Source organism: Bos javanicus, chromosome 15 (assembly GCF_032452875.1).
Source record: "Bos javanicus breed banteng chromosome 15, ARS-OSU_banteng_1.0, whole genome shotgun sequence".
NCBI lineage: Eukaryota > Metazoa > Chordata > Mammalia > Artiodactyla > Bovidae > Bos > Bos javanicus.
In genome coordinates this window covers 24,043,026-24,065,107 of record NC_083882.1, presented here as the reverse complement: position 1 = coordinate 24,065,107, position 22,082 = coordinate 24,043,026, and the positions used below count along the sequence as shown (strand labels likewise).

The 22,082-nt window shown below is 52.0% G+C and overlaps 1 protein-coding gene across 2 annotated transcripts in view; it reads left to right on the top strand.

Moving 5' to 3' along the window:
- Positions 1–22,082, top strand: part of DRD2 (dopamine receptor D2) — a 71,028-nt gene that overhangs the window by 31,309 nt on the left and 17,637 nt on the right. Inside the window, exon 1 of one of the 2 annotated variants that reach the window (XM_061440340.1) lies at positions 11,280–11,356. The exons of the other annotated variant lie outside the window; for it this stretch is intronic. The gene's annotated coding sequence lies outside the window, so the exon portion shown is untranslated. Of the gene's footprint in view, positions 1–11,279; positions 11,357–22,082 lie in introns of those variants that run through there. 2 annotated transcript variants of the gene reach the window in all.

The following is a 22,082-nucleotide window of genomic DNA, read 5'->3' as shown; positions in this document are numbered from 1 at the left end:
TCAGTGTGATAAGTGCCACACAGGGGTCGGTGCCAGTCTGAGTGGGAGCTAAGGAAGCCATCAGTTCTCCAGGATTGGGATGGACCTCTGCTTGCTAAACACCACCCTTAGACTCCTTCCTGGTTTTCAGCCATCTTGCTCTGACTTTGGGGCTGATTTTCACTTCTCTGGTCATCTCTCTAGTGCCAGTTCTTAGAAGACCCATCTGACTTGTCTGAGCTGATTCACTTGCCAGATACTAAGGCTAGATCTGTTCTCTTTCAGCTATGACTCCAGCTTGAAATCTTGGCTTTGAACTCCCCATTGCTATCCCCCCCGGCAAATGCCATCTTGTTGGGAACAGCTCCAGGTCACCCTGCTACTCTGCCAGCGGAGCGTTTACTAATTCAACACCTTTTCCTGGGCATCTGCTATGGCTGTGCCCCGTGGGAGAAGCCCTGCACTCTTCCACCTGCCCTTGGCTGCAGTGACCTGTACCGGCGGGGGCAACAGCCGTCTCTCACAGCTCAGGGCATGGCACACACTTGCCTCACCTGAGCCTTGTGAATTCTGAGTTCTTGCCATCTGGCCTGACCACCTTCCCACCTGCCCAAGGCATCTTGGGCACCCCCTCCCCAGGGATCTAGGCTGCTTTTCAGCCTTATAATGGAAGCTAGTTAAGAATGTCTCCTTGTCTGAGCCTCATGTCACTGCTCTGAGGGAATCGGGGTGCCGAGTCCAGTGGTCAGGGAAGGTCTCCTTTAGGAGGTGGGCTTTGCCCTTGAAGGGTCCATGGGATGTGGAGAGTGGGGCAGCAGCTGGATAAATGGCAGCTTTCAGAATTGAGGGAACGGGGAGGGTGAGGCAAGAGGAGGATGGAAAAGCACAGATCAGCTCCAACTTGAGTCTCCTTCCCACAGCAGAGCAGCAGGTTTCATTTAGGGAGGTCAAAAATAGAAGGATCTAGACTGTCTTCTTTGGGGGAAGAGGTTGGTTGAAGGTATTTTGAGCGAGATGGTGACGGCAGCCAAAAGCCGTGGCTTGAAGAGGTGATCTCAGGAGAACTTGCAGGCAGTCTGGAGGTGAGGCTGGAGATGGGTTTGGGGGAGAGACTCTGGGTTCCGGCTCCCCCATCGTGTCGCCTCCATCTGCTCATGGCCTCTGGGCCTGATCTCGCTCCACAGGCCACGCTTGGCGCAGCTCCTTGAGGGCGGCTGAGGAGTGCTGCCTGCTCCTTGTTGCCCCTTCCCACCTCAGGAGGACCCAAGTGAAGTCCGATCTGTCATTTACCAGCCTCTCTGGGAAGCGGGATGGGGCTTGAGGGAGGCACCAGGCAGACTGCATTGCCCTTGCTCTTGGGTGGGGCAGTCAGTGGCCCCAGGCCTCTCTGCTTCGGCCCTTCCCAGCTTCCTTCTTTCTTGGCTGGACTGGGCCTGGGAGAGGTGATTAATACTACTGCCAGGAAGTACCACGTGGCAATTACTGAGACACCAGCTCCTTCCAAGGGGAAAATATTGTGGCAGGAACTCTTGGGCTTATTAGAGTGGGGAGCAGCTCTGGGAGGGTGCCAGGAGTCCTTGTATTTCCAGGAAAAAGCAGAACAGGGACTGTCGTCTCCAGCCACAGCTCCTCTGGGAAATGGTGGCCAGCCAGTTGCCTCCATGGCTGGTTTGCCCCATTGCTCTGGGTTCCTCTCTGGGCATGAGTGCTCTGCTGGCCCGTGGACCCTAGATCTCATCAGGACTTTCAGAAGGGTGTCAGAAGACAGCTGAGCCTTCCTGTCTCAGAGCTCATTATCCCCGTGACTCACCCAGCTCTGTTTCCGGGCCCCATCTCACTGAGTGATGGTAACTTCTTGCCTGAAGTTCTTCTGAGCATGTTCTATTGCTGGCCCCCTCTCAGAGACCTCTTGGGGTCCTTTATGGGGTCTTGCCCTCATCACGACCACAGACATCTGCTTTAGTGTGCAGTAACTGTAGTAGACAGCTGTCCCCAGACTCATAAGGTGAATGGGGATCTGCCTAGGCCCTCTGATTACCCTCCTTCCACCCCGAGCCCTCAGCCCTAGCTGGGCTGGAGCTCGCGTGGTGGCAGGTGGGAGGACACTGAGGGGAAAGTCTTGGAGCTGCTCTAGGGTGGCCACATGTCCCTGTTAGAAAAGGAAACTGAGGCTCGGAGGTCGCACGGCTGGAGATGCAGGGCACAGCTGGCCTCCTGTGTCCATTCTTCCGTCTTGTCCCCAGGTATTTACCCAACTCCAGAGCTCTGCCTGGGTGCCAGGTGATGATAGCAGAATGGCTGGCTGACCTGTGTGTTCTCGGAACTCTGAGAAAGCTGGGTCTTTTCTATCTTTTTTTTTCCCCCCAGAGTGTGATAGGGGAGCCTTGAAAAGTGGTAAAGTTTTCTTTGTCTTGTTCTCACAGCCACTTCCATCAACCAGGCCAGGCCTCCTGTGCAACAGGGATGCAAATTCAACAGGAAACTTGAAAGAGTGGGCCAGGAAAGGTGCGGGAGTGGGAGACGATTTTACGATCGTTAAAAACAGCCTCTCAAAGCCATGCACTTGCCAGCGCAGAGCAGTGGGCACAAACACGGGGACAGAGGAACGGAACGTTCCTGAGCTGGGAGTGGGTCTCCGGCCCTTGGCCCATGCTGCTCCCGGTCCAGGCCCCGGGTGTGGGGGAAAGGCTGCTATCTTTGGAGGCTGGAGCAGAGTTTGGACTTTCAAGGGCTGTGACATGCTACCGGGTCCATCCCGGTGGGTTCTGAGGGCTTCTGCACAGATCTGTGTCAGCTCAGTGTTCTAGCTCTGCTGCAGTCCAGGCTGCCATGGGATCACAGGAGGCCAGTCGGGGTTCTGTGACCCCAGCCCGTCAGCATGAGCAGCAGGCGGGCAGGCAGAGGGGACCGTGTGGATGGTCCCGTGGAGCTTCTCCCACTTCAGAACACAGAGAGCATGGCTCACTGTAGTGACATCATCACCTTCACAGACACCCACTTCCTAAATGGTGCCCCCATGACAACACAGCTCCCAGGGCTTCCTTCAGTTTGGTTGTGCTTTACCAACCAGTGGCCTGAGGCCTGGCTTTGATGATGGCAGAAGAAGTGTGGGCTTTTGGGGAGGCCAAGGGACCTGGCTGAGAACTCCAGATCTGTCATTTACCAGCTGTGTGGTGGTCAGGAAGTTTCTGGGGGGAATGACAGGCGAGAACCGTGTGTGCATGTGTGCTAAGCCACTTCAGTTGTGTCTGACTCTGTGCAACCCCATGCCTTGCAGCCTGCCAGGCCCCTCTGTCCATGAGATTCTCCAGGCAGAAATACTGGAGTGGGTTGCCATACCCTCCTCCAGGGGATCTCCCTGACCCAGGGATCGAACCCACATCTCTTAGTCTCCTGCATCGGCAGGTATGTTTTTTACCTCTAGCACCACCAGCAGCACCTTATTCCAGGAGAAATGGCATTCTGCTTTCTGTCTTCACACATTGGCATGATAAATGCTACCTGATTCTTCTTATTTTCACGATGACTTGCCTAAACCTATGTTGTGAAGTGGGGTTGTTGTACTGACTCTGGAGGACTCCTGTGAGGCCGAGTGGTGAGACGGGTAAAACCTCTGAGTGTCTTGCTTTCCAAGCACTTGGTAGGGGCTTCACAGCCCAGTGGACAAGAGGGACTCTGCTACTAGACACACCCAGGCTTCACTTACCCACCGTGCTAATTGTGACTCCCTTAGACTCCCCTGCTTCGTCTGTAATGAAAGAATTAATAGAATTTACTCCTTAAGGTGGTTTTAAGAATTAGGAAAAAGGAGTGTAAAGTGTGCAACACAGTACTGAGTACACAGTCAACAGTCAAGAAACAGTAGCTGCTATTACTATGACTGTTGTTGTTGTTGTAAATGAGAACCCATTTTCTCTAGCACTTTCAGCAGTCCCATTTCTGACCCTCCATGACACAGGGGTAGACAATGGTTTTCTCAGCAGAAATGATTATAAAAAACACTTGGACGGCGAGGGTGCCTGGGTAATTAAGGGTGGGATCCGTGGACCTCAGGCTCAGAGAGCAGTTCCAGGCGGAACTGGAGCTAAGACTGTCCATTTGCTTCCTGTGTGTGAAGCAGAGTCCACATGTCCCAGCAGAAGCAATCCAGGAAGGCCCAGGAGGAGGAACGGAGGACAGGCAGAGAGAAAAACTTCCTGGATCAGGACAGTGGGCAACTCACTGGAACTCACAGACTGAGGCCCCTGGAAAGGCACCGGAGCCTTGGCTGGGAAGCGCCTCCAAGCCAGGCAACTCTCAGCGTCTCTGTATCCAGCACAGCCTCTGGGGACAAGCTGACCTTGGGTGGAGACCTGCTTCCACCGCCTTCCAGCTGGGACTGTGCGTACATTGTTGACCCTCTGTGGGCCTGACTCTCTGTCTGTGCTGCATCCAAGGAGAAATGGATGGGGGACCTCCTCTTTGCTTAGGAGGAGTTCTGACCTCCTGTCTGCTGGTGGGAGCTATGGCCGTGCCCCTTCAGCCAGACACCTGGGTACTGGAGATGCCACCCATCTGACCATGCAACACTCCACACCTGGACGCCTGTTTTTGGTTGATATAATTTTAGACTTTCTGAAGAGTTGCAGAAGTAGTACAGAGAGTTCTCTTCTGCCTTCCACCTAGCTTCCCCTAATGTTAGCGTTCTATCTAGCCACAGCACAATGATCAAAACTAAGAAAGTAAAGTTTGTTCAGTGCTATAATTAAATGGCAGGCTCCACGTGGCACAGCAGTAAAGAATCCACCTGCCAGTGCAGGAGATGCATGAGATGTGAATTTGTTCCTGGTTTGGGAAGATTCCCCTGGAGAAAGAAATGGCAACTCATTCCAGTCTTCTTGCCTGGATAATCCCATGGACAGAGGAGCCTGGTGGGCCACAGTCCATGGGGTCGCAAAGAGTCGGACACGACTGAGCGGCTAACACTATTACTACTAGTACCCATTTATGATTTTAAAAAAAAGTCTTCAGAAAATGGGCATAGAGGGAATCTACCTCAACATTATAAAGGCCATATACAAGAAACCTACAGCTCGCATCATACTCAATGGTGAAAAGCTGAAGGCATTTCGTCTAAGATCAGGAACAAGACAAGGAAGTCCATTCTCACCCCTTTACACAGCAGAAGCCCTCTTGCCCAGCATGGTTGATCGGCCAATTGAAAAACTTCATTAAAGAGAAGATGCATTAAAAATGATACGTCAGACATTTCATTGTACCTTAGAATATTTATGTCCATTAATTTACCAGGCTTTTGGTATATATTTTGAGTTTTTTCTTTGAGTATGAATCCTCCTACTAGAGTTTTGCCTCATCTTATTTGCATTATATCCCCATAATGCTTTAGCTACAACTTCCAGTATTTTTACTTTTATTTTTAAAAGCAGAGCAAAGATTTAAACTTACAAAAGAATATAAATGTAGACTCCTGGATTTCAGAATTTTTTGTGTTATCTTATTCACACATAGCTAGTCAGTATTTTTTTAAAGCAATTTTTCTTTATCAAAAAATGTCCCCAGTCCATTCAAATTAGTTTTTATGGAATCAGTATTTTAATTTGGTATTCATGCTTTATTGTTTATTAAACAGTGAATTAGATTAATGGCAATTAGAAGGAAAACTAGCATGGGTGGGTTTGGGAACAGATGTGCCGGGAAAGCAGACAGCTCCCCAGGTGTGCAGGGAGAGTCGCAGAGCATGGGTTCCTACAGTGGACATGCTGTGTGCCATGGGTACCAGTCAGCATCTTTTCCTGAGAGTGAGAACTAATTCAATGGGCCAGCAGCGTGGAGGGTCTTGGAGAGCTTTCAAAGTATATGATCTTTCTGGCCCTCTTCCCATCAAGAGGTGGAATCCACGCCCTTCCTCTTGGAGCTTGGGGGGCCTTTGTGACTTCCCTGATGAGTAGAATGCAGTGGAAGTGGTGCTGCGTGAGGTCCAAGGCAGCATTTGGAATGTCTCTGAGGTATTTGCAGGCTTCCCATAGGACAGTCCCTCAAGGAGGGAGAGAAGAGAAATGCCCTAGAAGCCCCAGCTGCTTGAATCTTCCTAGCTCCAGCACCAGACCTGTAAGTGAAGAAAACTTCGAGACGACCCACATCCAGGCACTTTCTGACAGTAATTGCATGAGAGACCCTGAAGGGGAACTGACCCACGGACTCACCAGCTTTGTTAGTAACTAATGACATCATTACTGCTTTTCTTAAATGAGTCTGTTTATTTATTTATTTCTGGCTGTGCTGAGTCTTCCTTGCTGTGCAGGCCTTTCTCTAGTTGCTACGAGCGGGAGCTGCTCTAGAGTTGCGGTGCTCGGGCTTCTCATTATGGTGGCTTCTCTTGCTGCAGAGCATAGGCTCTAGGGCTCCCAGGCTTCTGGAATTCAGTGGTTGTGGCCCCTGGACTCTAGACCTCAGGCTCAATAGTTGTGGCACATGGGCTTAGTTGTTCCTCCGCATGTGGGATCATCCCAAACTAGGGATCAAACCCGTGACTCCTGCACTGGCAGGTGGATGCCTTACCACGGAGCCATCAGGGAACCTCTGTCAATACTGTTTTTAAACCACTATTTTGGAGTGGTTTGTTAGACAGTGAGGACCAAAGGCCTTTCACTGTTAATCCTTTATACATTTTGAACTTTGAATCACATCGATGTATTTCTTATTTAAAAAGTAAATAAAACTAAAATTATCCACCCCCCTCAGATAAAGCACACGATCTTTCATCTTAATTTCATTGTTACTTGTGGGGCTCCCACTTCAGGGCTAGCATGTCCCAGATGCTGGTGGTACAAAAGAGGAATAAGATACAGACCTTGCCTTGAAAGAGCACAGGAGATGAGAAGACACAGACTTGCAGGTTTTGATACCACAGATGCCAAAAAGAAAAAAAAATCCTATTTGTGAAATCCTAGATAGCATATTCAAAAGCAGAGACATTACTTTGCCAACAAAGGTCCGTCTAGTCAAGGCTATGGTTTTTCCAGTGGTCATGTATGGATGTGAGAGTTGGACTGTGAAGAAGGCTGAGCGCCGAAGAATTGATGCTTTTGAACTGTGGTGTTGGAGAAGACTCTTGAGAGTCCCTTGGACTGCAAGGAGATCCAACCAGTCCATTCTGAAGGAGATCAGCCCTGGGATTTCTTTGGAAGGAATGATGCTAAAACTGAAACTCCAGTACTCTGGCCACCTCATTCGAAGAGTTGACTCATTGGAAAAGACTCTGATGCTGGGAGGGATTGGGGGCAGGAGGAGAAGGGGAAGACAGAGGATGAGATGGCTGGATGGCATCACTGACTCGATGGACGTGAGTCTCAGTGAACTCCGGGAGTTGGTGATGGATGGGGAGGCCTGGCGTGCTGCGATTCATGGGGTCGCAAAGAGTCGGGCACAACTGAGCGACTGATCTGATCTGATCTGATTTGTGAAATTGAAGAGGAATAAACAAGTAATCCTCCCTTAAAGCAGATCATGGAAGGCTTCTTGGAGGAGGTGGCATCAGAGACCACAGGTGAGAATGGAGTTTGAAGAAGCAGGGATCACTGAGCATCATCCTCTCAAGGAACTCAAGATGGTAGTGTTCTCTGACAAGGATGCAGATGGTACCAGCTGTTCACTGTCATTAGCATCCTCCCTGGAGGGGACAGGACCCAACAACTAAACCCTCCCCTCCAACAACTAAACCCTGGTGTATTTGTTAGAATTAACAGATAAGGGAGGAGGGTGGGGCGACAGAACCAGTCTTCCCTTGGGGAAGCCCAGCACTTCACAGAGTGAAGAAGTCAGCGGAGATACCTTGCGGGCACCTCTTCTAGCTCAGTAGCGGCGTGGCTGTCATGCTGGTACATGAGGCAAACTACAGACCTCGGTTTGCCACATGCCAGGAAGATGGAATGTTTTGTCTCAGCCTGTGATATGCACCCCATTTGCCATAGAGATTACCGCTTCCTGGGCCGCAAGTGTAATTAGATGATCAATCACAGAAAGTCTAAAGCCAAGGCAGACTTGGGGGAGAGGGATTTGTTTTACGGTGTCAGTTCGAATATCAGCTGGGCAGAAAGGGCCCCAAGAGAGGCTGTGCTTCAGAAACAAGGGCCTCCAGCAAGAACACGGAAGCCTTCAGGCAGAGCGAGGAGTGGTAGGAAAATCTCAGCTTTGTCCAAATAGCACTGGTGTTTCCTAAAGCCTCCCCAGCCCTGAGGGTTCCCATCTTCCTGCAGCCACCAGGCTTAAGGGTGAGGATCAGGTGGGGAGATCCTAGAGTACTGTTCAGACCAGTCTGTACAGTTCAGCAATGTCTCTGCAACTCAGTTACCCCAGATACTGTTATAAAACAGGGGCTGCAAACTTAAATGTATGTGCGGCCTGGAAAGAAACGTAACCTGAGTGACACCAGCTGGGTGCAGGGTTGCAAGGCTTGATGAGGGGGTTTCCCTGATGGTCCAGCGGCTAAGACTCCATGCTCCCAACGCAGGGGGCCTGGATTCGATCCCTGTTGAGGGAACTAGAACCCACATGCCCAAACTAAAGAGTCTGTGTGCAGCAACAAAGACTGGGCACAGCCAAATAAATAAATGAGATTGGTGGGCGCTGTGCCCAACTCTTTGGAAGGGGGAAGGAGGGGGAGGAGGGGAGCTCTGCCAAAGCCTTGGGGCCTGGCCCCTTGCAAACTGGGATGAGTTGGGAGAACGCAGGGGGTGAGGAGCAGAGAGTAGGGATGTAGCTCCCGCCGCCCCCTCCATCCTTGGAGTGCAGAGACAGTCTCTTCCCCAAAGCTGGCCCCTCCTCTGGCTGGGCAGGGCCACTACTTTCTTTAGTTACTGGGTACTCGGTGTAAAGGGGGCCGCCTCTTTGACCCCAGCTTGTTGTTCCCTTGTGAGAATGCTGACCCAGTGTTTCCAAAATCCAGTGATTCTTTTGATGAGAACCTGTATTTTCATGTGACATCTGCAAAGTTTAAATATTGGACACAAGTTGCAATCTTTCAACAATGCAATGTAAGCCCAACAAAACCTATCTGCAAACCAAATGTGGCCCAAGGCTGCCAGTTGGCAACTTCTGGTATGAAAAGGTTAGCTAGCCAGTACTGGGTCTCTGTTGCTGGGCTGGCAGAAACATAACCAAGGAGTCGGCAAACTTGTGACTAGAAAGGATTTTACCAGCCGGCCATTGCCAGCTTTCACTTTTCCCATACAACAAAATAGATGGATCCTGTGTTCTGGCATGTTCTGGCATGTTCTGGTGTGTTCTGGACTTTTTGTTGGGCTAATGGGCTATCTCCTTCCTTTCAGAGAGGACTATGGCTCGGCTGTTAGGGACAGGAAGTGGGGGTGGACACCTACTTTAATGACAGACAGAACCACTGCTGAACTCCTATTCTATGCCAGTCACTGTGTGAAGCGCCAACCACATGCATTCATTTAATCTGCACAGCAGCCCTGTGAGATTCGATACTATTTCCATGTTAAGATGAAGAAATAGGCACAGAGAGAGTAACTCACCCAACGTCACCCAACCACAGTGGCTTATGCACACAGCTGTATCTGCCTACAAGACCCAGGCTCCTTATACCAGGGGGTGAGTCTGGGTCTAGAGCGAGGAGTGAGTTCTGTGGGACCAAGCCCTAGAGGCCCCCAGGAGACAGCTGCCTTTATTTCCCTGCAGACAGGCTTCCATCATGAGTGTGTCCGGAGTCTTACTTCACCAGGCTCTTAGGGCTCAGGCTGGAGCCCACAGGAGGCCCTCGGACCCTTCACAGCCTTCTAAAGAGGGAAGATGCAGTCCAGGCCATATCTGTGTTTCCTCGGAGTCCTGGGTGCCTTTCGGCAACCGGACGTTCTGGCATGTTCTGGCCGGGGCTTATGGCATGCGGCTCATTTGGAGGAAGAGAGCCAACTCTGTTTCTTGGATACCCAGCAGGTTAGACTTCTTGGACAGTGATTTAGTGTGTGACAGCACGAGGCTTGTGGGGAGAAGCTGAGGTGCCTTGGCATCAGTGGGTTATTTTCATGAACTTGGCAGCTCCAACTAATCCCCGAGGAGAACTTCCCCTCCCTCCTGCCACAGCCATCAGAGCTCGGGGAGCTGTCACAGCCTCATGACTGCTAATTCATCTTCACTTAGTGCATCAAAAGGCTGGCAGATTTATCAAATAGGGTGGGTGCACGGGAAGTTTGATTAGCGACGTTGTGTTGTTTGCCCTGTTGGGCTGAGAAAACTTAGCTGCTCTGTGTCCCAGGAGTCCTAAGACAAGACCGAAAGTATTTGTGTTCCGCCTCAGATACTCTCAGGATCAGAAGCTAGAGTGAGAACTCCAGCCAGAGGTGTTTCCTTAGTGACTTCCCCAAGGGGCACCTTCTCCGTGTGTCTCTCCTTCCCTCCCTTCCTCTGTCTCCTGACTCCATAGGTGGGTTCCCAGCTGAGCAGGGTTTCTGGTCACATCCCTCATCCTTTGTGGCAGAGCAGCTCTGCCCCCTGGGAATCCTCTATCTCACACATCCCTCCTGGACCCGGGTTATTGGCTTCTGCTGTTGTCTCCAGCCTTGGCCTTGTCAGGCTGCTGAGCAGCAAAGCCAGAAATTCAGCCCTTTCCTTGGACTCCTGGGGAAGAATGTGTGTGTGTGTGTGTGTGTGTGTGTGTGTGTGTGTGTGCGCATGCTCAGTTGTGGCCCACTCTTTGCAACCCCATGGACTGTAGCCTGCCAGGCTCCTCTGTCCACGGAATTTAGAACAGAAAAGCCTCCCCTAAAAGTCGTCTCAAGGAGCAGCATCACACAAAGAAACCTAACACACCCTATGGCCCCAGGCTGTTCCCTGAACAGATGTTCAGGACACAGTCCATGAGCATGTAACCTGCGATGTACAAGCCTTCATCAATATCCAGGGGAAGGCAAGAGCAGAATGTCAGGCTTAGAGAGCAACACTTATAAAAAAAGGATTATTTCCAGGGTGAACGGGCTGAGTGGGGACTGAATGTGCAGATGTATAGACTGGATGTATAGACAGCTGAGCAGGCACATGAGCAGGATGTCATCTATACATCCGGGATCTATACTCCTGGATGCCTGCTGTTGCTTATCTCTGCTGACATATCTCTAGGGGAGATGAGCATACACAAGAAACTGGATAAACTCAGGTTAGACTGAGGAGAGATACAGAGCCTCCAGAGTCTCTTTAGCTGACTAGCTGATGACGATCATAGAGGTCATGATGGTAGCTAATACCTGCTATTTATTGAGCCCTTTGTAGGAGCCACGGAGGCCATGTAAGGTCAAGCTGGGGGCCGATCTAGAGACCTTAATGGCAATCCTGGTAATGAAAACCACCAGCTTCGTGAACTTGGGTGAGTTTTTTCACTTTTCTGGGTCTTAGTTTTTTGATCTGTAAAATAAAGGGACTATATTAGATAAGATTTCTTTGACAGTCAAAATTCAATATTCTACACTTTTTTCCCCGTCAAGAGAATAGGAACAACTGAATGTCTCCTCTGGGCTAGAGACTATGCTAAGGGCTTGATGTATCTCATTTAACCTTCAAAATAACCCCACAGGAAAGGGGGTCTCACTGTGTTTTAGAGCTGCACTATTGCTGTCAACGCCCACCAGCCCTACCGACATGCATTAACTCTTAGCAAGCTGGTATCCTTCTCAATAGGGGCTCCCCAGGTGGTGCAGCAGTGCAGAATCCGCCTGCCAAGGCAGGAGACTCAGGAGACCCGGGTTCGATCCTTGGGTCAGGAAGATCGCTAGGAGAGGCAAATGGCAACCCACTCCAGTATTCTTCCCTGGGAAAGCCTATGGACAGAGGACCCTGGTGGGTTACTGACCATGGAATTGCAGAGAGTGTGTCCCACGACTGAACGACTGAGCAGGCACGCACGCATGTCCTTCTCAGTAGATGCTAAGGATATACATGGGTTTAAGACAACCTCTGCCCTGCAGGCTTCACAGACCCATTACAGAGACTGAACAGACACCGAAGCCAGGAAGTACCAAAGAACATGTACAACAGCGAGTGAATCGTATCAGCCCCCAACTCTCTAGTGGGGATGTCTGTGGGATCAATTTACAGATGACAAATGGAGGTCTAGGTTGAAGTGCTAATAGTTCGCTAACATTTTATAGGGCTTTAGACTTTGTAGGACACTTTGAAATATATCAATTTACATGATTATTTCAGGTATGACTGCTCTCGTTAAATTATCTATTATTAAATTGAGAATTAGGGAAGTAGCTCATCTAAGGGAACTGGATTATTTTTCTGCCTGTCAGACTCCAGCAGGTGGATGAAATAATCCAGTGCTGATGGTGGACTCTCAGAGTCCCTAAGGTCTCACTGGATGCCTGGCCCACCTCTGCCTTAGAGAGTTGAGACAGCCCATAGCTGTTTTATCCATAGTATTTATCAGGAAGGTTCCTGGCCAACTAGAGTTTTTCCTTGAAGTCAAGGTGGCTGCAGATCCATGTGGGACACCCTGAGAAGATTGTAACCAAGGTCGCCTGCCAGGTGTCCCCAACATCTCATGGCTTTTAGCTCAGGGCTGGTTGCTGCTGCTGCTGCTAAGTCGCTTCAGTCATGTCCAACTCTTCGCGACCCCATGGACTGCAGCCCACCAGGCTCCTCCATCCATGGGACTTTCCAGGCAAGAACACTGGAGTGGGGTGCCATTGCCTTCTCCGACAGGGCTGGTTGGTGGGAACCAAATGTTGGCTGTGACTGGAGTCCCTCCAGAGTGTTCAGAGGATTGGGGGCCATTGAGAAGTAGGAGGTCTCTTTCTCTCAAGGGCACTCGTTGCAGCGTGGGTCTTTGGCTAGTGGTATCGGTAGGCACTGACAGCAGCAGCGCTGCCCTGCGTGGCCCTAAAACAGGGTGAGACCCCCTTCCTCATGGATTATTTTGAAGCTTAAATGAGACGCACTGAGCCTTTAACATAGTCTTTGGCCCAGAGGAGACCCTTTTGCTGGGACCTGGCAGAGTTTCACACCCCCTACCCCTGCTCCCAACAGTGATACTAGTTTCTGATTATTGAGCCTCTTCTTGACCCCTTCATTTTGCATTTTCTACATTAATTTCACAATCACTCCAATGAGGAGGGATTTATTGTCCCCATTTTACAGATAAGAAAACCGAGGCCCAGAGTTATGACATTGTCAAGGCCACAGTGCTCGCAGATATTGGAAATGAGACTGAAACCCAGGTCTATCTGTTTGATTAAAAACAACCAGGCCAACCTGGCTGCTCTCCTTCAACCGTCAGGATAGAAGGAAGCCCCTCCTCTTTCTTCTCCGGTCATCACTGCTTAAAAAAACCTTAATGTTGAGGACAGGGATGGGGGAGGGTAACGCAGTACCAGTGGGCACACAGCTCACCATCAAGGCTCTGTGCCCATCACTGACACTGCCCTTCTGATCTACTGCTGTCCTGTGGGAGAGGAAGGTGAGGCTCTATTTGAGACCCCCAGCCTTTTGCTGCAGCGGGAAAACTGCCCCCCACTGCCTTCTGTGACTGTGTGGTGCGCCCCTCCCCTGAGTGAGGTGCCAGCAGCCCGGGGCGGGGCTGGGGGAGTGGAAGGGGGCACTGGAGGCCTGGACCCGCAGTGCCCCACCCCATGGAAGGAAAGGAAACACAGGAAGGACAGGAGGAAGGTGGGGTGCCCTGGCCCAGAGGGATGAGCCTGGAGGCAGTCGACACTCTTCCCTGCCATGCAGAATCCAGCGTGTCTGTCTTCCTCTGCCTCACTTGGTCCAGGCAGCCTAATGCTCTGGAGACCTCTAGAGTGCTGTTTTCTGGAAAGCATCCGGTTGCCTAAAGGCAGTCAGGACTCTGAGGAAACACGGGTGAGGCTGGGACTGCATCTTCCCTCTTTGTAAGGCTGAGAGGGCTCTGAGGGGCTCCTGTGGGCTTCAGTCTGAGCCCTTATAGCCTGGTGAAGTTATCGACCCAGACTCATCCCCTGGTATAAGGAGCGGAGCCTTGGTCCTGTAGGCAGATACACCTGTGTGCATAAAGCACTGCGCTTGGGTGAACTTGGGCGAATTACCCTCTCTGTGCCTGTTACTTGGTCTGCAACATGGAAATAGTATCTAATCTCATAGAGCTGCTGTGCGGGTTAAATGAATGCATGTGGTTGGTGCTTCACACGGTGACTGGCATAGAATAGGAGTTCAGTTGTGGCTCGGAGAAGGCAATGGCAAGCCACTCCAGTACTCTTGCCTAGAAAATCCCATGGATGGAGGAGCCTGGTAGGCTGCAGTCCATGGGGGCACTACAAGTCGGGCACAACTGAGCGACTTCACTTTCACTTTTCACTTTCATGCATCGGAGAAGGAAATGGCAACCCACTCCAGTGTTCTTGCCTGGAGAATCCCAGGGACGGCAGAGCCTGGTGGGCTGCTGTCTATGGGGTCTCGCAGAGTCGGACATGACTGAAGCGACTTAGCAGCAGCAACAGTAGCAGTGGCTATGTTTGTCATTAAAGTGGGCGTCCACTCTTACCTCCTGTCCCTACCAGCAGAGCCATTGCCCTCTGTGAAAAGGAGATAGCCCATTAGATCAAAGAAGGGTCCCAGCTCTCCAGCTGTCCTGGACAGGGCACAGCAGTGATGGGGAAAAGGAGACAGTCTATCGGGCCCCCCCACCCCCAGCAAGAAAGGAAGTCAGCATTTATAATAAGGGAGCAGGATGGGAAGGCTGGTTTATATCCATGTTGTTTTGGGGGAAAGTGGGTGATGAGAGCTAAAGAGAAAGTTAGATTTTTAAAAAACAGTTATAGAATATTGTAAATATGCACACAATTAGAAAGAATAATATAATGAACCTCAATGTATCCATCACCCAGCTTTAGCCATAATCAGCTTACAGTGGATTTTGTTTCATCTGTTCCATCTCATCAGATAAATCCCAGGCATCATATAATTTCAACTGTAAGTATCTCAAGTGTGTTTCTTTAAAAGATAAGGGCTCTAAAGCGATGAACTGGAATGCCATCGCCACAGCTAAAACTTGTTATCAGTAACTCCTTAATATCATCCAAAATGTACTCTTTAAATATTCAGTTGTCTCATGAACGTCACAAAAAGTTGGTTTCTTTTGAATCAAGATTCCAGTAAGGTCCACACGTTGCAATTGGCTGATAGGCGTTTAAGTTTCTGTTATTATGAAGGCTCTCTCCCCACCCCCAGCTTTTTCTATTGTGTCCTTGCAATTTAATTTTGGAAGAAACCATACCATTTGTTCTGGTTCATTTTCCACAATCTGGATTTTGCTGATTGCATTCCTGTGGTGAAGTTTTACCCTCCATTCGTCTTTGAGATACAGACGCCAAACAGCTATTTGCCTGGGAGTCCTGAAGTTATAGCTTGCTTGCCACCACACCCAACCCCCCACCCCCATTCAGAAAGGGCTTTATCCTTTGTGGAAAAGAAATGTCCTTGGTGTCCCCTGAGCCAGCCCGCTGGGGCTGAAGGATGGGGGGAGTTGGGAGAGGGGCTTCCAGGCGGTCTCCAGCACATGACGGATGTGGGCTTTTATTTGGACTGGTCGCTCTCTCTGTTTTTACGAACAGGGACGCCTTTTCATAAAGCAGAACAATTTTCTACCAGATAGCGAGGATTGTTTTTCATCCTTCTAGAGCAATAAGGTTCAGGATTTGTCTCCCTCTTGACTTTCAAGAGCATGTTTTCTCAATTCTTTCCTGAAATTAAAGTAAAGGTCAAGGAGGCTGGTCTGAGGCCCGGTCGTCCTTCCTCTCCAGCTCCTGCTGCTGAGTTCGGCAGCTAAGTGGGGTCCTGCCCACTGAACTCGGGTGACCCAGCCCGGCCCCGGGGGGCGAACCGAGCTCCATTTCCCAATTCTTTTCTTCCTGGGGGAAGCTTAAGGAGGAAGAGGAAGGAAAACGGAAAACAGAGCCAGCCTGTGGACTGCCTTCTGACTTTAGACTTCCTGAGCAGCTTCTGGAGGTTTCGTCCCCACAGGGTCGGGACCCAGAACCCCACAACTGCTGCCTGGCTTCCCACCTGCCCTTCTGCGTGTGAGCTCCCCCAGGGATCGGCACTGCTGAGCGCTGAGAAGTTTTTTCATCAAAAGGCAGAGCAGGCAGAGAACGGTGCCGCCGCCCCCCACTCCCCACCCTCTCCCCACACTGAGTCACTCCAGCTAACAGTTAATTAATTTGTGACACTTTGACAGTTTGTGAGGAGACTTTTTTTTTTTTTTTTTACGGAGCCATCAAAATCCACAGAGACGGGGTTGTCAGGCAGAGATCCGTTCCCGCATGCGCCCTTCTCTCTTCTGTTAGACATAGGGACCCTGGCCCAGCCCCCAGGAGACTTGGGGCGAGGCCACGATGCCCTGACGGCCTCTCCCAGCACTTCAGACCCAGGGACACGCGGCCAGGCCCAGGGACGCTGGCCGCCTTGGGGAGATGCGGAACCTCAGAGGGGGCGTCCGGGAGGAAGCCTCAGAGAGGAGGCGGCTGGTTGCGTTCTGCTCTGGTCTCCTGCTTTTACTCAGAGGCCCCCTTCCCCAGCTATGGGAGCTGTGGGTGCCTCTCCCTGGGACGCCCCCACCCCCACTGCAGTTCCTCGGATGGGCTGGCCCTCAGCCGTGCCCTGCGTGCCCTGGGAAGGCTTTAGAGCTTCCGGCTGGTGCTCAGTGAGGAGCTGACTCCTGGCTACCGCCTTGGCCGGCTGTGACTTCACACCCACAGGGGGCGCTAGTCTGGATGCCGCCGCCAAACCCTGGGTCCCCAGGCCTTCCGGTAGACCAGAAGCCCTCCCCTCCAGCCTCTGTGCTCCCCTTTCTACAGAATTCTGTAGAATCTCCCCACCCATCTCCAGACACACCTACACTCACCTTCATGGGGTGTTCTCTTTTTTCTTTCAATGCTTCTTAAACCTGTGTGATCACGGATGGCCTACATGGATGACTCCCCAACCATCTGGACATTTAACCCCAGCTACCTTGTGACTGGGACCCAGGGGGCCAGGGAGCGATCTCAAAGGAGGCTCCTGGGTACCCCTTGAGGAGAATCCAGGGGAGAAACAACAACCAGGGTAGAGAAAGACCAAGGGGCTGACTCCTTCACACCGGAGTGAAGCACTACCTTCCGTAGACTCCTCTCAGACATTTAAGGCGCACCTGGCGTAGCCAGGCGCCGTGTTGGGAGGCGAGAAAGCCACGCTGAGTCGAGACAGATGTGAGTTGTACACTGGTGAAGCCCACACTTTGGCAAAAACAGACACCAAATAAATAATCAGATAAGTAACAGCTTAATTTTACCTGTGATAATGCCACCAAGGAGCATGTGCACCGGGAGAGCTTGAAGTAACAGGATGGCTCTGTGCTGGAGCATCAGGGAGCCTTGCTGGGGAGGGGCTGCCCCGAAGGGTGAGAAGGAGGAGGACCTGAGCCAGGAAGGGGTCCTGAGCCTGGGTGGGAGGGCTGAGCAGGGAAGGACAGGAGACACTGCAAGTTCAGTCTGAGGCTCTGGTGAACTGATGTTGAGTGAGTGAGCGTCCCGGGGTAGCTTCTGTTGGCTCTGAGGTGGGAGATGATGCCTGACCACGTGTAACTCCAGGGCAGAGTGGGACCAGCTCACCAACTTTAGAGGTGGGGTAACTGAAGGCCCTCAAAGGCCCACCCTCCTGGCTCCAGCTGGGTGGGACCAGACACAGCGGGACAGCAGGGATGGGAGGGCTTCCCCCAAGTTGTTGCACACACTCTAAGGAGCCCTGGGCAGTTCTCCCCACAGATAAGCGGTCTGAGTTCTGCTGCCGAGCTGCCCTGTGGGACTCTGGGTTGGGCCAGGGAAGCTTGAAAGCTTGGAGGAGCACTAGGGGGTGGGGTCAGTGTGGCCTCCCCTCCCCCTAGGCCACTGCAGACGGGTTTACCCACTAAACCTTTTCCCAAACAAGGTTCCTTGTTTGTTATTGTTCAGTTGCTCAGTCACATCTAACTCTTTGCGACTGCATGGACTGCAGCACGCCAAGCTTCCCTGTCCTTCACAATCTCCTGGAGTTTGCTCAAACTCATGTCCATTGAGTTGATGACGCCATCCAACCATCTCATCCTCTGTTGCCCCCCTTCTCCTCCTGCCCTCAATCTTTCCCAGCAGCAGAGTTTTTTCCAATGAGTCAGTTCTTTACATCAGGTGGCCGAAGTATTCAGTTTCAGCAGCAGTCCTTCCGATGAATATTCAGGGTTGATTTCCTTTAGGATTGACTGGTTTGATCTCCTTGCAGTCCAAGGGACTCTCAACAGTCTTCTCTGGTACCACCATTCAAAAGCACTGATTCTTTGGGGCTCAGCCTTCTTTATGGCTCCTGATAGCAGTCCAGATCTGTCCCCCTACAAGCAGCACTGAGTTTCTGGGAGGAGGGAGGCAGCCACGTGGGCAGCCATGGGGAGAACCTAGGAATTTCTGGGAGCTGGACCTTGTCTGAGCCCCGGAGGGTCCCTCTCCAACAATTGCAGAAAAGCAACTGGGATTCTGTCTTCCAGCTGCTGCTGCCTGACAGACTCGCAGCCTCACCACCCAGCTCCCCTGTGCGTGTGGGCCTGGGATGCTGGGAAAGGTGCTCAAGGCCAGGAGAGGCTGAGCCCTGGAGCAGCATTCATTCACCCATTGCACCAGCCCCACAACTCAGTCTCCCCTATTCTTCTCCCCAGTATGCCTCCATCTCCACTCCTTCTGCCCTCCCCCATCCCAAAGACTCTTCCCCACCGTCCCACCCCCTCCCCCAGCTCAGCAGCCTTTCTGCTCCTTAGCCTTTCCAGGTAAGACGGGACTGCACCTGTCAGTGCTCCATGCCAGCCTTCCTAAGATCTGGGTGTGGAAGGCTCTTGAGGCTGCCTGTCCTCGGGCCCTGGGCACCTCCTGCCCTGCAGAGGCCGCTCTCCAGGGTCAGTAAGTGAGGCCTTGTTCAGGGACTCTTCTCCTTTTTCCTTTGGAGAAGGAAGGAATGGAGTTGGGGTGGGGGCTTCTCCCCCCCTTCCCCTCCCACCCTTCCTTCCCAGAGCTGCCTGAGGAGCTGGAGAAGTGCCCACCTCAAGTCACAGCCTGGACCTTGGTCTGGAGGCACAGAGGGTGACCTGAGTCACTGGGGTTGTGGGGAGGAGCCCCCTTACCACTCACTCCCAGTTCCCACCCAGCGCCAGCAAGCTGCTTTTGAGATGCAAATGCGAAGCACCTCCCGCCCCCCTTCTTTTTCATTGAAATGCTTCAAGTCTCAGAAAAGAGGGAAAAATGATGTGTTTAAGACAGCAGTGTCTCACCCGCCATCGAGCCCGGTAAGGAATTGTTAAATTTTAATTCGACAATTTGACTCCTTCAAATGCCAACCTCCCAGGGGAGGACGCAGCCGGGAAACAGGTTGCCGAGCGTTCCTCACCCCTTCCTCCCAGCCCGTGCCCTGGAGTTTCGCTGGTGGATGGAATCCAAACCAGAGATCAGGATCCTCGCCCCTCTCCTCCCCATCCTCGCCCCTCTCCTCCCCGACGCCTCCAGCTCTCCTCCAGGGTCCCAGGCACCCTAGCAGACTGACCCTGTTGCCCTCCCCCTGCTGGGCTAGGGACCAGGGCGACCACTGCCTCTCCGTCCTTCCTGAGAGGAAAATATCAGGCTGAGGCATCAGCCTCGGACTGTGGAGCTTCAGAGGAGTTTTCCCTCTTCCAACAGACCTCTTAGAAGCTGTTTCTGTTTACAGGCTGGAAAGTGACCTGTAGCTCAGCCCTCCTCCCAGCCACCCTGTCTGCCCATTTCCCACCCCTGGGCAGGGCGGGTCTGAGCCTGGTGGGCTGCTGGCCTGGGCCCTCTCGGTGGGCCAGTTCATCCCCAGGTGGCTGTCTGGGCTCATAGAGCACTTCTCAGCTTGAGAGCTAGCATATTTTCAAATTAGAGCACACATACAAAATGCTAACGGTCAGAAAGCTGGTAGTGTAATGGCAGAGGCCCTGGGGGCTGGACAAGCCCAGGTCCACAGTCCACTTGCTCTGATTGCCCCATGCAGCTCCATCCTCCTAGACATCTCCTGAGGAAGCTCTGCTTCGGAGACTCTGAAGACAGCAGGTATCACACCAGGCTGGAGTCAGACTGGCCATTAGGGAGAACTTGATGGAGAGGTCCTGCCTGCCAACGCAGGAGACATAAGAGACTCCGGTTTGATCCCTGGGTTGGGAAGATCCCCTAGAGTAGGAAATGGCAACCCACTCCAGTATTCTTGTCCAGAGAATCCCATGGACAGAGGAGGCTACAATCCATGGGGTCGCAAAGAGTCAGACACAACTGAAGTGACATAGCATGCACGCACGATGGTGCGGTGCTGACCACCAGCGTGGATGATTCTGAAAGATCTTTCAGTAGGTCTTTGGCCTTCTACGAGGGGTGGGGCAGTGAGTCCTGAAGACACACGAGGCCCGGGTGAGCTCTAGCACTCTGCCGGCCAGAGGCGTGCAGGCACCCACATAGATGGGGTCTCCCCTTGCTCCTGGCTCCCTCCACTTTCCCCCACACTAAGGCAGTTAAGGAAGAAGAGCCCAGGTGATGCTAGAGCACACCTGGAAGCCTTTGCTGGTGAGGCTAGGGGTCAGGGCATGGTTGCCACACCCCACAGTTGCCCCTCTGCTGGTGAGGCTGGAGGTCAGGGCATGGTTGCCACACCCCGCAGTTGCCCCTCTGCTGGTGAGGCTGGAGGTCAGGGCATGGTTGCCACACCCCGCAGTTGCCCCTCTGCTGGTGAGGCTGGAGGTCAGGGCATGGTTGCCACACCCCACAGTTGCCCCTCTGCTGGTGAGGCTGGAGATCAGGGCATGGTTGCCACACCCCGCAGTTGCCCCTCTGCTGGTGAGGCTGGGGGTCAGGAGCAGTGGTTGCCCCACTTTGCTGCCCAGGTGAGGATGGTACTTAGGGGAAGAGGCCGTGAGTGAGGCCTGGTATCTGCATGTGTCTTTGTCAGCTCGTTTGGGCTGCCTTCATAAAACACCCAGACTGGGGGGCTTCAACGAGAGAAATTACTTTTCTCATGGTTCTGGAGGCTGGGAGTCTGGGACCAGGGGGCTAGGGTAGTCAGGCTGTGCTGAGAGCTCCTTTCCTGGCTGGTAGAGGGCTGCTCCTCACTGTGTGCTCACATGGCAGGGAGAAAGAGGTCAAGCTCTCTGGTGTTTTTCCTTATAAGGGCAGCCACCCCTACCCTCAAGCTTTCTTGTTGGCTCAGAGCCTGAGAAAGAATCTTGGCAAAGACTCTGCCTGCAATGCAGGAGACCCGGGTTCAATCCCTGGGTCGGGAAGATCCCTGGAGGAGGGCTTAGCAACCCACTCCAATATTTTTGCTGGGAAATCCCATGGACAGTGGAACCTGGCAGACTACAGTCCATGGGATCGCAAAGAGTCAGACATGACTGAGCGACTAACACACACATCCCTACCCTTTTGAGGACCCTTACCCCCTTGACCTTCTAATGACCAAAGGCCCCATCTCCAAATAGGATCACGCTGAGGGTTAGGACTTCATATGAGTTTTGTATGAACACAGTTCAGTCCATTGCAGCAGGCTCAGATCATCCATCCCTCTCCCAGAAGACAGAACCAGATAGTTAACCCCCTCAAGAGCTTAGAAGCGGCCATGACCATGCATGTGTTTGGAGTTCACTGAGTGACATTGATTGGGGACTGCAACCTGGAGCTTTTATACATGTGGCAGGTGCCACCTGGGAGGAAGACGGAGGTGGCATGTGGAGGCTGGTGAGCAAGTTGATCATATTCTCATAATCCCAAATCAACATGCTTGTTCTGACAAAAAAAAATTTTTTTCAATAATTTGAGATCTTACTTATCTGAGGTCTTTTAACTGTAAGAACAATTCTCCTTGGGTTATACAAAAAGCCTAACTCTTTTTTAAAAAAGAGCAAGAAATGTGGACCATCCTGGCATATCCAGGGAGCCAGCTTTGTGTGGTATTTCCCACCTATAGGAACCCCTGATCTCACCTGGCTGGTCTCACCTGGCTTCTCCAGACCCAGGGCCAGACCAGACTTACCTAGAGCTCTTCTCTCCCCCAACAGGCACAGGCTC